The sequence below is a fragment of the Chenopodium quinoa genome, unplaced genomic scaffold, assembly GCF_001683475.1.
Source record: "Chenopodium quinoa cultivar QQ74 unplaced genomic scaffold, ASM168347v1, whole genome shotgun sequence".
Classification (NCBI taxonomy): domain Eukaryota; kingdom Viridiplantae; phylum Streptophyta; class Magnoliopsida; order Caryophyllales; family Amaranthaceae; genus Chenopodium; species Chenopodium quinoa.
This window is the reverse complement of record NW_018744498.1, coordinates 2,734,132-2,749,965: the sequence shown is the minus strand read 5'-3', so window position 1 is coordinate 2,749,965 and position 15,834 is coordinate 2,734,132.

The window sequence follows — 15,834 nt, the reverse complement described above, 5'->3', positions numbered from 1 at the left end:
CACGGGCCAAAATAAAATGGCCCAACCGAACCCAACTTGGGGCTCAAGGTTGGGTGACACATGGTTAGTTCACATTGCATGTGAAATGCCTTGGTGACCAAGTGGGAAAGTGGTCCTCACCTAAGCATGTGACACTTGTTACTTGTTCCTTGGTTTATTTAACTAAGAATTGAATTCATCAATCTTTCCATGTGGGATCTTTTTGTGAAAAGTCCCACATTGAAAGATGAATGGAATTCACAAGCTATCCTTTCTTATAAATAGCCAAAGCATGGCAGGACAATTCCTTGCTTGAGTAGGAGTTCAATAGAGCATTGCATTAGCAAAAACTGTTAAACTCATATAATACTCGGGTTTTGGTCGGACCTCGCTAACCTCGAGGTAACGGACCTAAAAGTCGCTAGTAGTTTTTGCGGGTGGATTTCCGTAGGAGGCTCGCGTATTTTCGGAGCTTAATCTTTCAAGTAAGAGCCCAACATTGAGGGCGAAGCACGCTTTAAAGGTAAATTCCGATTTTATCATTTTAAGTTTATTTGTTACGCTTTATGGTTTTATTAATTGCGAGTGGTTCTTTGGGTCGGGGTTGTTTCCGCGTTGAGTCGAATTCACCAAACCCCAACAGTGGTATCAGAGCCTCGCTCGTTTATTTTTAAAATCATAATATTTTTCAAGGTGTTTTTATGGCTTAATTTTTCTAGTATTAAGTTGCTAATTAGATTAGTAGCTCATTTTATCTATTTTAACCTCGTATTAGAGCTGTCTTTAGCTCCCAAACCCAGATTTCGACCCAAAAACAGTGAATTTTTGGTGGAAAAGACGTTCTAGAAATGATTTTACCCTTTTAGGACTCGTTTTTTTAGCCAAAAAACGACTAGAAATGCACTTTTCGAGGGATTTTTTGTTTTTACGAAAATTTTTAAGTCTTTCTATCCTTGAAAATTAATTGCATATTTATGGTGGTTATGTAATTGGTTCAATACATATTTTATATGCAATTTTAAACCTCTTTAGGCATGATTACTTGGTGGTAATTTGTGTTTGAAAGCTTGGTTTTATTTTTCACATAATTGCAAACTAATTGCCTTAAGTGTGAAATTGTTGTTGTTTGAGGCTTCCAAGTACTAAAGATTCGATCTTTAATTAGAGAAAGTTTAGCCTCAAGTCTTAAGACTTGGTGTGACATCATCATTTTGAGTCTTAAGATTTATACTTGAGACTTTTCCCATTTTTCTTCAAAAATCTCAAGCAAGTCTCAAGTTGAGTCTTGAAATTTCAAGACTCAACTTAAGACTTGGGATTGGGACCCACTTCACCCACTTCACTTTTATTTTTATTATCCCTTTTTTAATTTTTACACTTTTCACATATAATATGTCAAATATTTAAGTCTTAGGGCTAAAGTGATAAATTTGTGTAAGTCTTAGTGAGTCTTAATAAGAATTTGATGACATCATTTTAAATGAGGACCACCAAAAATGATGTCACATCCAAGTCTTAAGACTTGGGGCTAAACTTTCTCTTATGTTAAGTGATTGAAACTTTAAGTTACTAAATTCCATGAATTTTTGTTAAACTTTGTTGATTTAATCATTTTTTAGTTGATTGGAATCATAAAGTTTGAAACTTGTAATAGAAATTTGTTTATTTTCATATTAGATGATATAATTTTTTCAAGGATTCACAAGTATTAAAGTTGGAATCTTTATTGAACTTATGTTCATTTTTCCAACTCCCTTTTATTTTATCAAAAACTCAAGATTAATTTAAATTAATTAAATTGATAGTGAGTAATTGCCCTCTTATTTTGTTGCACCAAGTTAAACCAATTTTATTAAAAAATGATTCTTGAAAATAATTTTGGTTACATGCACTTGGATGATTTTTTATTTAAGTTAGACTTGTTTAAATTTTCAATTTTGCTCACGAAAATTAGTTCTAAAATTAATTTAGAATTAATAAATTGTCATGCAAAATTTGGGAAAATCCCAAGGCTATGGCACGCAAATTGAGGCAAAGCCTCTCTTGGCTAGCCGAGCTGCATAGCAACCCGCATGTGGCTACCAAGGGCATGCTCAATGCGTGCGGCCATGTGCGTGGGGGTGTGCAAGCGTGTAGTGCGTGTATGTGCTTGGTGTTTTGGTGTAAAGGGGCAAGCAGCCGTGGCCTTGTGTCTAGCACCTTGTAACCCATAACAAATGCTACTAGGGTGTACCTAGCTAGTCCTACGTGGGGTGGTGAAGGCACGCGTGCGCCAAGCCGTATAGTGTGGGGTTGTTAGACAACCTTGATTTCCATGTGGAACGTATGTAGTGCGTGAACCACTTGAGTACGGTTGGTTTCGTGTTTGCTTATTTTCCGTTTTAATTAATTATTTTATTAATCTAATTTGGCTTTAAATATTTTAATAAATTTTGGAGGCCAGGCCTCGGTTTTTGAGTGGCATTGGCAAAATTTATTTTGACAAATTTTGGGTTTTACCGGCTTAATTAATTGGATTAATTGAGTTGGATGCGGAATTTAGTGGGAGCTTCAAATATTAATTGCGCTTATTTACATAACCGGTTAAAACAACTTTGACTAGTTTTAATCAGGAGTGTTAATTGGATTAACCACCTAGATTAGTTACTAGTTCACGCGTGTTTATGCATTGTTACTTGTTTATCGTTGTAAAATGCATATTCTCTCACAAGTTTTATGAAATGACAACTAGTGGGGCCCGATTAGGATAGAAAATACGGACTGCGATCCGTGATGTATTTTTGTAAATTTAAATACGGTCTGCGAACCGTTGAGTATTTTTGTACCTTAATATTTAGATTAGTCCTAATCGTAGACACTAGTAGTTGCATTTATTTTGGTCAAGTTTTGGAAGACGAAGCCATGAAGTTGCAAATGAAGACCTTTTGAAGATTTGAAGATCTCAAGGGGTCATGCTAGTTGCCAAATGCATCTCTATTTATGTTTTTCGATATATATATGTTTATGTATATGAATTATATATGTTAGATGCATGTTTAGGATTTCAAATGTTGTGATGATTAATTAAGTTCACTCAAATCAACCAACATAGAAACCCTAGGTCCCTAAATATTGAGTAAAACTTTCCATTCCAAAACAACACTTACCAGCCGAACGAGGGTAGTGGTGGGCTACGTCAAAGCGAGGCATCACTACCTCTCCAAGGAACGTAAGGCATATGGGTATGCAAGTTGGTTTTGGTTGTACTCAACAATATGAGTGATGGAGTCCTAACATGTCGTGGTAAAGTGAATAAATTATTGAGAGAGCATTAGATGTGACGATTTATTCAACCAAGAGTGGCTTGGAGCCATTAGCAAAACGTTGCTTACCTTAGGAGATTGAGTTTTAAGACAAGCCAAAGCATGCTTAACCACTCTTTGTTTCTTTGGATCTTAGAATCGACTTATTCTCGACAAATTGGGACAATTATAATGCGTGGATAAGACGTTTAATAAGATTGAAGATTTGCATGAACACCTTTTAATTTTCAAACTTATTATGTTATTTACTTGATAAATGGTTATAATTTGCACTTATATTTATAGTATTCTAAATCAAATAATATTGTTTTCATGATTGGTAAAGGAAATCTTTGAGAATGTTTCTCAAAGAAAAGTAAAGCATTTCTAAAATACAATTCTCATAAATGACTTTTATAACAAAGTCCGAAAGGAAGGTTGGACATCATGTATTCAAAATACTAGGTAGTTTTGATAAAACATGAAGTATTGAGTTGCAAACTCAAATTGTCAATATTGACAACCAACATATCTTTTCGCTTAATACATAGATGAGTAGGACTCATTGATGTAGTAATTCAAGCGTGAATTAAAGGAAAAGATGAAACTTTGTTTTACGGCGCATTAGATGCTTAATTATGCCTAACAAAGTATAAAAGTGAAAGACTCTTAAAGAAATGGTTCTTAAAAGATTATGAGATAAAGTATGATAAGAAATATAGGAAACGAGGAACGAAGAAAAGGAATAAGATTCCATTTCAATCCATGAGTTCGTATTATTGTAGTTAACTTAGCAATTCGTTATCTTCATAAGTATCGGATACTGCTTGAGTGTTCCACTTTGAAAGTGACCTCAAACGATTGAAGATAAGCTAAGTTATCGACTTACAAGCTAAGAATGAAGCAAGTGGTGGTACATCAGTTGTATTTAAGGACGTATGCTTTGTTTAAAGACCTTTAAGCTAAGGCTGGAACAAATAAATGGTTATTGTGTTCCATAATCAGCAACTGATCCTTTTACACACGGAAAGACTCACATTCAAAGCAATGAGCAATAGTTGCAAATTTATTTTAATGGCATGGTTTTCTAAACCATGAGTTAAGAATGCTTGATTATAAACAAACATTATCTTAACATGATAAACTAGCAAAAGCTCAAATTCATGGGCATGATTTGCGTTCCGAACATCTTTAGCAATGTCACATCGACAAGAACGTACTCAAGGACCTGTTTGATAGGCTCTTGATAGTTGATCAATTCGGAATCGTTCTAAGACAAGCAAGTCTTACTTGTTGAAACCTACAAAGTAAAGAGCTATTGTTCTTGGTATAGACAAATGACTCCGAAAGCTAAAGAGGATTCATTTACTTCAACCTCTCACAAAGAATTTGAAAGAATATGTCTATATTCATCAAATGTGAACAATCTTGACCTTGAATAGTTCAAGAGTTCAGTGAAGTACAGAATCGACTCCACAAAGAACATAGTGTGTCTTCACGGAGACCTTGATGCCATTTAAAAATGACTCGAACAATGATGGATCACATCCCTTCCTATAAAGTTCTTAAGATTTGCACGAAGGACTAATGTTACACTAAACAAAATGTCAAAGCTAAGAAATGACGCCATATTCAGTTATGGATAGAATTATCTTCTAAATGTCTTTTCAAGTATATGTCTAAAACTCTTAGCCACAGTGGGAGTTCATTGGCTCAGTGGGAGCTAAGTGACTCAGTGGGAGCTCACCAGCTTAGCAAGAGCTAGGTGGTTGAGTGGGAGCTTAATAGCTCATTAAAGGCTAAGATAGCTCAAGTGGGAGCTAACTGTTTGTTTTACAACGAACTTTTACCCAAAGACAATATACATGTCTCTTTGTAAGCATTCAAGTGAGACCATGAGCATTACCTCCACCACCTAATTGAGAACATAGTGTTTGTTTCTCTAAGTGGTGTCTTTCTGGAAAGTAACACGTTTCCAAAACGACAAGTGGGAGGAAAATGAACTCGATGACCATCGAGCTTAGCAATAAACTAGAACTGAGAATCTCGGAAGACCTTAAAAGGGCTTCGTGAGAATGCTTGATCAAGAATACTCAAAAGGACTTTACAAGTGCCTTAAAAGAGAATTCATTACTCACAAAACATCAGAAATGTTGGAGTAAGATCAACATAATAAAAGGTCTTTGGAAGCGCCTTGAAACTCAATGGTTGATGCAATTGCCCCGTATAGGTATCAAATTCACCAAAGGCTTGGATTGAATCCTATAAATTTCTATTAAGTTAGAAATAAACCTAAGACTTACAAGCATACTATTTACTATTAGATAGTAAAGGAATAATGTCTTGTAAGATTGCTACGACAAATCCAAATTCCGAATAATAGTTAGAGGCCATAAAAATCTGATATAGACTCCATGTTTGAAAATTATGTTTGAAACTTGATTAATTTGCATAAAGGGTGAAAGACCCATCGATTGCAAATAAGTTTTCAAGTAGAAAACTAACAAATGTGGAAATTTATATGCATACATAGCTAGATTGGTTGAAAAGGATACAATTAAATTCATGGAGTTGATTTTAATAAAAACCTATTCACCAATCGGAATGCTAAAGTCTTTTCGTGATTGTTTTAGCAAAATTGCTCATATGAAATATGGAAAAATAGATACAAAAACTGCCTTCCTAAAATAGGATCTTGGAAGTGACTATGAAAATATTTTAAGGGTTTTGAATATCTAAATAAATTCTAGATTTAAAAGCAAGGTTAAGGAATCCTTCATGGGATTAAAGAAATCATTGTATATAGGAATTGGAACGTGTTTTCTCATGAAGTTAATAAGAGGATTGAATCATGGAGAAACATAGAAATGCTTATGAATAAGTAGTTTAGTGGGAGCAAAAGTAAATTATATAAAGGTCCAATAGGAAGTCTACGAACTCTGTTGTGAAATAACTATCAAATGCTACATGCTTAGATTTGAAAGTATTTTTGACAATGGACCAAACAAAAGACAATACTTAGTACGTATTGGGTATTAAGTTCTATTGTATAGACTTGATAAAATGTTTGAACGTGTAAAGGAGTTTACCGTGTTAAACTTGAATTGAAAGACTTTGAAAGACTTTCCACCCATATGTATAAAACTAAGTAAATGTTTGAACTAAGTATAAATTAGGCTAAATACTAAGTCAAACATGAAAGACTCCAATAGAGACTTTCAAGTATATCACATAGCAAACAATTTAGCAAAAACTCAATGAAATTGAATGAGCTAAAAAATACAAATTGATGGAATAAGATTGAGAGTTACTCTGCAATTTAATCCATCATGTACGCTGTGATATGGAATCGTTGCATGAATTACTTTCTTAGAGCATCTGAAGTATGTATGTAGTACCAATCAACCTGAATCTATGTATTAGATCGTTAGATTATGGCTAAGAACATCCAAAGTACTTGGATAAGTAACAGGATGAGTTCTTGACTGTGGAAACAAATACAATTTGAGAATTAATGTTGCAAGCATAAGCCTTAACAAGGATTAGATCCTTAAAAAGGAAGTTGTTTATAAGCACAAGCTTAAAATGAGTCGTGGCTTGAGAATGGTAACAAGACGTGGATCCATGTGTAATGTGCATGAATTTAAGGAAAATTTCCATGATCACAAGTGATTAGGGTATCCCAAATCATTGTGAGCCGTTTGGAATGAAACCCAAGCAAAGCATCATCAGGAAGTCTACTAAAATATATGTTGAGAATATTGTTGCCTTAATGGAGATAATAAAGAAGATGTTCTATGGAAAGTTCGTTGCTGAACGTTAATGATTGTAGGTCGTCAAGTTGAAAGTCTCAATCATGAAAATGAGTGGGAGCCATCACTTGGACAATAAATCCTAAATAACATATAATCCATGACACTCTCAAATTTTGTCATCTTATTATGAAAGTGATCAGTACGTAATGAAGATGCTAAGATTAGCAAAGTAGTTATAACTAAACCTATGCAATAAGTGAACGACAACATTCACAATTGCATGAAAGAAATTAAGCATATTAGATATGGGTGTGATTTCTATATATGTTTTATTAAGAGTGATACTCTTAAAACATTCGGAAAAACCATTTATCATAAGATGAACCATTCAGGTTTTGGAGTAATTTAAAATTTCATGCAATTTTATCTCTCCGTTTGCTATTTAATTGTGTTTTAGAATTAAATAATGAGTCCAAAATAGGGTATCATGACCAATCTTGGTAAGGAAACACCTATTAAGTGAACGTTGAATATTATAATCGAAAATTATCCCTAATCTAGGTCATTTAAACGATGGACGATTAATGACCAATTGAGATTAGTGTGTAGTCTGATTTATAGCACTGTTTCTTGTGCTACGAGGACATGAATGTCATAAATCATTTTCAACAGGTATTGGTTTAGAACCATACTGGATCAACCTATGAGAATACTTTAAGAGATTAAAAATCGTCATAAGTATACTTCTCATTATGGCTATCAGAACCTATTTCCTCGACCATGAGTATTGTGAGTTCTCTTGTTTGAGTACTAGTCCGCTTTGATGTTGTCAAACATCTGCCGTAATAGGGGATTATAACGGCAACACTCGGGCAGCTAGGTCCTCTTAGTAAGAGGAGCTACATTAAAAGACTGGGAATGTCCCCCTACTAAAATAGGGAAGATGTCTTTGTTGTATACAAGGCCTCTCGTAGAGCGAGACTGTGAAAATGCATGGCCGTGCTCGGATGGATTTTAGAAATCATCTGTTTATTGACAGTCGGACTCGGAATCGAGAAACACTTCTGGACATAATAAGATGACAAAATAATCTTACCTTATAGTTCATGAAGAGACATTAAGCGACATAGGAAAAAGGTTGTACACTAAACGCGCACTTGTCCAGAAGGACAAGTGGGAGATTGAAAGGAATGGTGTCCTTTGAACAAGTGTACTATTCCGTTAGTGGGTTTAGAATTATTAGAAAGCTAATATATTCAGTAAGGTCAAGTGATCTGAATGCCTAGGTGGAGGCCGCTTCCGATCAGTAATATTAATGCATAATTGCTTTAATATTACTGCTTAATCTTGACTGAACCCTTCGGGTCACACCCTTAGCAGTAAACGAACTGACTCGACGAATTAATTCGGAAGAAATTAATTAGTCGCCCAAGTATTAAATATTTAGACGTTGAAAACTCGATCTTGCAGCGTCAAAACCGAGCGTTGGAGAATCTCAAATGTCGAGCAAAAATTTAGTCTTTGGCGAGACGGGAAAATGCTTCAAGTAACAAGTAAAATCTTAGCCACGCAAAAGGCTAGGAAAGCGCGCCTAATAGGAGCGTGCCACGTGGCAGCACACATGGCAAAACGCCATGTGGCAGCACACGTGGCAGCCACGTTGGCAGCCGCCTAGTGGCAGCCACCAAGTGGCAGCATGCCACGTAGGCAGCACACCACGGTGGCGACACATGTGGCTAGGGCCGTGGACCCGGGGCGATGGGTCATGGACACGGGCCAAAATAAAATGGCCCAACTGAACACAACTTGGGGCTCAAGGTTGGGTGACACATGGTTAGTTCACATTGCATGTGAAATGCCTTGGGGACCAAGTGGGAAAGTGGTCCTCACCTAAGCTTATGACACTTTTTACTTGTTCCTTGATTTATTTAACTAAGGATTGAATTCATCAATATTTCCATGTGGGATCTTTTTGTAAAAAGTCCCACATTGAAAGATGAGTGGAATTCACAAGCTATCCTTCCTTATAAATAGCCAAAGCATGGCATGAGAATTCCTTGCTTAAGTAGGAGTTCAATAAAGCATTGCATTAGCAAAAACTATTAAACTCATGTAATACTCGGGATTTGGTCGGACCTGGCTAACCTCGAGGTAACGGACCTAAAATTTGCTAGTTGTTTTTGCGGGTGGATTTCCGTAGGAGGCTCACGTATTTTCGGAGCTTAAGCTTTTAAGTAAGAGCCCGGCTTTGAGGGCGAAGCACGCTTCAAAGGTAAATTCCGATTTTATCCTTTTATGTTTATTTGTTATGCTTTATTGTTTTATTAATTGCGAGTGGTTCTTTGGGTCGGGGTTGTTTCCGCGGTAAGTCGGAATCACCAAACCCCAACATAATTAAGGGAAGATGAATCCTTACTTTGATTGCGTTTGCTTGCAACTATAAAAAAATAAACGCGTTTGTAACTTCAAGGAAAATAATAATGTAGACACCTACTTTGGCCTCCTATCACGACGGGAAGTGCGATAATGTTACAAAATCTCGTTCTTCATGCTAGATCAAAGTTCAAGTGTTTATGGACTACGAAATGCGTTGTTGTAGACATCTAGTTTTGGCCTCCTATCCCGACAGGAAGTGGTATGACGAATAAAATCATCTTCATGTTGGATAACGTAATGAATACTTATGGATAACGAATTGAATCATAAGAACAAAAAAATGACTAGCGAGACTAACCCAAAAAAATGAAATAAGGTCCAATTAACTAAGTCCGATCATAATTAGGCTTAAGCTCGAGGTTAAAACCTAATTATGATGGATTTTGAGGCGCCTAGGATAAAAATCAATGCTGCCGCAGAGAAATCCAGGCGCATCTCAATGAGTCGGCGCTGGTCTGGCATGCGTAACTTATTTAGTGGCGCGCATCACCTAGCGCAACTTCTATTGATGCGTCTACGGAAGATTAAGAATTTCATAAAAATATAAAATCAAATCTTCCTATAATACCGTGCGTAAGATCATCAATTGTGCTGCCCAAAGCAGTGCATCTCAAGCACTTGCGTGTTGGGTTTTGGTGAGTCCGACTCTCCGCGGAAGAAAACCCGAGCCAAGACCGCACTCGCAATAAATAAAACCACAAAGCATAATTAACTTAATGACAAGATTAGGGAGTAATTATACCTTTGACGCATGCTTTGCCCGACCTCAAGGGGCTCTTACTTCGAAAGCAAGTCTCGAAAGTACGACAACCTCCAACTAAAGTCCACTCACAACTTGACCACCGACACCGGTCTAATGCCTTGGAGTTAGCAAGGACCGACCAAAACCTGAGTAATAAATGTGTTCAAAGGTTATCACAATGGTGATGCCTTTTTCAACACTTACTCAAGTGCTCTTCCCAATACCCCAAGTGAGGTATTTATAAGGAAGAGTAAGAATGTGAAAAGCTCTCCCATCACTGTGGGACAATTTGATTTTCCCATTTTATTTTAAAGCTAAAATAAAATTAATAATCAAATTAGTAATAAACAACAATATGATTACATCAACAATAAAATAATAATATGGTACCTTTGGACACCCAAGCTTACGACCTTAGAAATTCATTTTGTGAACCTTTTCTTATCTATATTATATATTAAAAGGCAATCCTAATCAAGGATACATGCCACATGCCACATGACACACCTCTCTTATACTAAGAACGTGCCACGTCACTAAGGAGAATTGGAACATATCAATTTAAAAAATGTTTATGTCAAGAATTGAACTCGAGTTCATTAGAAAATGGAAGTCATACCATCTTTGCTATCTAATACTTTGTTTATTTATTCTTCTTGAATATAGTTAATGTATGGCATGAGATTTTTGTTTTACACTGTAGAAACCCAAATGTGTCTCCCCAAAACCAAACCCAGTGATGAATACCTTTCATGTCATTTGATTATCAAACAAAGCGAAATTGTGAAAAGTCTAATGATGAGGATTTTTTTATTAAAATATCTTTTCTTTCTGTTTTTGAAAAAATTTCTTTTCTTACCTTATTTTTGAAAAACGTGCATTCCAGTTTAATTTGGTCCATGATAAGGGTACAATAATAGTGTAGTTGGATAGGGCTTTAAAAGACCTTTCCAACGATATATTATAAGTCCAATTCGGATGAATAATGAGGAAGTTATGACCAAAATACTAAATTGGGTCCGGTTTGATATTTATATGCGGTCCAATGATTTAGAGGAGGGCTTAATATTGAGTTATCACTCCTAATGCCATTAGAATTGATTATAGTCTTCTAGATTTTTCTAGAAGATTCTTTTCATTCCTAATTTAATTAGCATTGATAAATTGACTTTAGTTCACTTTTTAGAGTTTTAATCAGAATAAAAGAAGTGTTTTTAAGGAAAATACAATTTTTCCCTTCTGTACGGCTAAATTTTATCAAAATTAAGAAAGCGCGTGCAACTGTTGTCTAGCGTCTGACGACAAGATTAGCGTTTAGCGCTAACCTTAGCGTTTGGCGCTAATGCGTTTATTCTCTTCGAAACTCTAATTCGTTTTTTTATCCATCCGGCTGATTTTCTCTATAAATAGCCTCCTAAAACCTCTGTTTTCAATCATCAACAACTATCAAAAACTCTCTAATTCTCTTCTCTCTCTAAGATAAAGCTTATTCTCTCTCTCTTTTTCTAAACTAGCTTTTGCATACAAAATTCCGTATTCACAAGATCAAGAAACACCTAGCCAAGTTCGAAGTTGCCTTCGCCCTAGACGTGAAAGGTTTTAATTTCTGAGGGTTTGGTACCAAATCTCTATTTCAATTATTTAATTTGATTGTTTGTTGATTATTTTCCTTGAAGTTACTAACGTGTGTATTTTGTTATTAGAAAGAGATACGAGGCATCCAAGTAAGTAATTTAATTGTTTATTGATATTATGATATAGAAATCATGTCTAGGTTGTTATTTTGATTCCTAGTATCATGTTAGGATGTTTTTATTAATTTGATGTTTTAAATGACAACAATGATTCCTAGTATTATGATTAGGGAAAAGGTTATAATATCAAATATGCTCATTATGATTCTTGCGATGCTTCCTATATTCTTTCCTAATATCATGTTAGTATCATGTTAGGGCTATATATTTGATCTTTATTGTTTAGTGACATGCTAAGTTTGTTATTAATCTTGTTAGTATCATATCTAGGATCTTGCTATTAATATTATGCTTTAACATGATAATTATTTTGGTGATTTATTATGTTGCTTGATTATATTAATTTATTGTTATTGCTTGATCACGCCTTTTATCCATGTTTAAAGGGAATTTGTACTTGTAATCACGCTTAATAAGAAAATTAATAATCTTGTTTAGGGTTAATATGATTATAACTCAAGTGATCGCCAATAATAGTATTGTTTGTGCATTTAATATTCAACCAACATAGATTAAACAGGTTTAGGGTAAACCTATTGATTGCATGTTAGTCAGAAAGCGCACATGAATACGATCAGAAAAAAAGTAGAGGTTAATTATTAGGGCAGGTTCAATCTCTTTTAGGTTGGATTTGTACCTTTATCCCCAAACTACCAGTCATGGTTCCAGACCTATTGGAGTTCACGATCTCCTGGATCGTTAAGGGGTGTAACTTTCACCTCGTGAACGATTTACAAGTTCCTAAAACTTGTTAGCGACTCTTTTGCTCTATCTTCTTTCCCTTTGGACGCCACCGTACTTTAGTGTATGTTCACAATGGGGTTCAAGCTAGGGATAATGCTTAAAATATTCCCGAAAGTTTTTTGGCGAATCCACTGCAGAGGATTGCTATTTTAATTCCTTAAATTTATTTCGGCAATGATTTAGAATAAGTGGATGAGACTCGAAAAGTTTTAAGTATTTCATGTGCGTAATTTTGATTAACATTATTGTCATATGCAAAAAAAAGATCTCATTGGAAAGACCATCCGTAATGAGTTAAAAATATAGGATTTTTACACGTAGGAAATTTGAGGAATATCTTTCACAACTAGGATCGAAATAATGCTGCGCGAAACTGGAAAATTTTATCGAGCATAGAAAGCTGCTGAGGCATGTAGGAAATATCGTCAGAAAACAGAGTCTAGCGCCGATGATTTGACTCTGGCAACAGGATCACAGTTCCTGTCGCCAGGCGCTAGAGCCAAATCGCTGCGCCGGCCTATGTTCGCTGGTGCCAAGTTCTTCCAATACCGAGCCAGAAATATGCGTTCTAATTTTGACCAGTTTTTAGCACTATTTGCTCGATCCTACTTCTTGATTGAGTTTTTCTCACTTTTTTGAAACCCATATGTGTTCTACATGTGTACATAACCTTATGGGAATTCATGCTTCATCTACCTAATTGAACGCTCTGTGCAACAAAGGGTACATCCGAGAATGTTGAATTCACCAAACCATGGAAGCGAGTTTTTAACTCGCGGTGTCCCATCCACTCGCGCCAACCCTTCAAAAGGTAAGACTTCCACACGGTGCATTCGGACAATTAATCATGGAACCTCTTTGACTAACCCATATCCCGAACTTTAGAGAACTAGAGCCATGGTTAGGTTGCAAACTCATTGCATCATGTTGTGACTACTTGACTACTTGTGCATCTCTTACTTGTGCATACTCATTATGTGACTAAACTTTTCGTATGGTTTAGCTTGTGTTTGAAAATAATCTTAATAAACTAATTAATGACTAAAGGACTTTGTTTAATTAATTAATTAATTAATTAGAGCTAATAAATATACCTTAAAATCGCGTCATAGTTCCTTTAAGTCAACCCGGATTTTTATTCCCGTATACTGCACAAGCGTCAACTTGTTTTGGTCATAGCCAAAGTTCTAAGAAGAGTTACGAGTTGTAAAACCTATGGATCTGTAGCCCCGAGTTTTATATTTAATTTGACGTTGATTTCATCCCAATCAGAGTCATAGATCGAAAGTTATGACTAAAATACCACAGCCTGTCCAGTTTAATGCATATACATGAAGTCTTAACTTAGTCTTTGCTTGAGTCTAGTCACATAGTCTAGCCACATGGTCATGACACGAGTCTTAACATGTCACATACACTCACTAGTCTTAGCACACACTTTGTGTAGATACACCATGACCATGTCTTAGGTTGATGCATGAGTCGGTTTTTTTCCGTCATTTGAGTTGGGGGTATATTCTATTCCTAATTTTTCATATCTCTCCATCTACATCATCTTTCTATGCATGTTGAATAGAGTTTGAGTCAAATAATTAACATTGAATATCCCAAATTTCCCTTTCCACATTACTTGGTCAAGGAGAGAAGGGCGATTAATCAAGGACAACATCTTTGTTCAAGTCTTACTTTTTTACAAACTGATTCGCCAAAAGAGGAAAGCTAAAAAGATAATGACAACTCAAGAAGAAGTCAACGAACTTAGGTCTCAATTGACTAATGTAACCGAGTTGTTGAAGGATTTAACCCTTCAAATCAATGACCCTGTGAAGAAACAACAAATGGAGCTCATGCAAGAAAGCTTGAGCAAGCTATCTAGTGACTACAAGTTCCAGGGCATCAGTTCGCAAGGGGTTTTGGTGGACAAGGAGCTTCTTCCGCAGAAGTTCAATGCCAGATAATCCTTATCTTCACTTAAGATCCTTTGAAACTATAATGAACATTAAGGGGATTGTTAGGAAAGTCTTTCATTCCTTGTTTTCTTTATCTCTTGAAACCGTTTGTCAACAATGGTTCTTTTCTCTTGATAAAGAAAAAATCTCTACTTGGGATGCTATTGTAAACGCTTTCATTAATATATATAAGTGTAATATTCAAATCGAAACCGATTATAGACAACTCGAGATGCTAAGACAAAAAGAGAATGAAGGCTTTACTTCTTTCTTCAATAAGTGGAGGGAAACTTCCGCTAAGATGATTGAGGTTCCCACCGAAAAAGAATCTGTGAGGATGTTTATCAAGAATCTCTAAGAGAAGTATTCGAAGCATTTAAAATATCAACACAATCTTAATACTTTCAAGGTCGTTTATGACATCGGAATTGAAATCGAAGATGACCTCGCAAAACAAAAAGCTACTAACAATAGTAACCACAGTGGCTGGAAAGGAAAGAAGAACGACAATCCTTCTTCTTCCGAAAATGCCCACTCTAGTAATAATGTTAGTACCTTTGATGAATATAGTTTTATTCAAGTGATCGCCAATAATAGTTTTATTTGTGCATTAAATTAAACCAACATAATGATTGCATGTTAGTAAGAAAGCGCACATGAATACGATCAGAATAAAGTAGAGGCCTATTATTAGGCCAGGTTCAATCTCTTTTAGGTTGGATTTGTATCTTCATCCCCGAACTACCGGTCATGGTTCCAGACCTATTGGAGTTGACGATTTCTTGGATCTTTAAGGGGTGTAACCTTCACCCTGTGAACGGTTTACAAGTTCCTAATACTTGTTGGCGACTCTTTTGCTTTAGCTTCCTTCCCTTTGGACGCCACCGTACTTTAGTGTATGATCACAGTGGGGTTCAAGTTTTGGATAATGCTTGAAATATTCCCTATAGGTTTTGGCGACTCCACTGGGAGGATTTCTATTTTAATTCCTGAAATTTATTTCGTCAATGATTTAAAATGAGTGGATGAGACTCGAAGAGTTCTAAGTATTTCATGTGCGTAATTTTGATTAACATTATTGTCATATGCAAAAAAAATATCTCATTGGAAAGACCATCCGTAATGAGTTAAAACATAGGATTTTTACACGTAGGAAATTTGAGGAATATCTTTCACAACTAGAATCGAAATAAT